Below are 1,077 nucleotides of genomic sequence, written 5' to 3' on the forward strand. Positions count from 1 at the left end.
AATGTTTTGCCGACTTCAAAGAAGTGTTACCTAACGCGCGGGTGGTCTATAATAACTGCTTTAAGTGTTCTTATTAATTAATTTTAATGATTACTATTAACTTTAATATTGAGGGTGTGGCTTTCTATATTTCCGGAAATGTCCGTTTACAGAGGTAAAATCACATGTTTAGAAGCTTCTTTGTGCTTGTAAAACTGTCCGCTGTCCGGAGTTTAGAGGTGGTCGCTTCTGGGAGGTTGCTAATGTACAGTAAGATGGGATATTTTCATCGGTGACTGCAGGTTTGTCCGCTCTAGGGAGTGTGTCCGCTTCTCGGACTGTCCGCTATCGGAGGTTTGACTGTATACATGCAGTTCATAGTGTGTAGGGATTTGGAGTCTGATATCAAACATACACACGCATTTACATTTGTGAATTTGTTGGAAATTGGTACAAAATTTTTGATAAAACAATTCATAAACCATCACAACAAATTTAGAGCCAAAAGGCTATGCATGAATATTTCGCTCATCAGAGGAAAGGATATTGTTTTTGCCTTCTTGGAGAACATTTTTAAAATCCTTTTAAAAAGCTATGTGGTCCAGCTAGCTAGAATTCTTGATTATCATACAATTTCTAATATACATGTATTATGTTTTATAACAGGTTTGAGCTGATTCTAATTAAAGCCAGATACTTAAGAATTCTCACAAAAGTTGGTTAAAGATGTACAAAAAATTATTATTAATTATTACCTTAACAGCAGCAACAGTGAGTCCAGCACTAGTAGTACCCACTCCAGTAGTTAATACAGAACGAGGACTGAGGCTACGTTTACACAGCAACGCAAAAAGCATCGTTTTTAAAGTATCCACTTTGAACACCGTTTTCATTTCCATAGAGTTCTATCAAGATTCTATCACGTTTTCATTCATTTCTGTGTAAACAGAAGCATAAAACAGGCACAAAACTATACCAATTGCATCGTTTTCGTTGCTGTGTAAATGTGGCCTGAGACTTGAAGCAAACTTGAGAAACTTGAGATTTTCCAGTGCCTAAAGAAACAAGACAAAACACAGTTCAGTAAGTGTAAGGAAG

This window comes from Amphimedon queenslandica, unplaced genomic scaffold (genome assembly GCF_000090795.2).
Source record: "Amphimedon queenslandica unplaced genomic scaffold, v1.1 AMPQUscaffold_12904, whole genome shotgun sequence".
NCBI lineage: Eukaryota > Metazoa > Porifera > Demospongiae > Haplosclerida > Niphatidae > Amphimedon > Amphimedon queenslandica.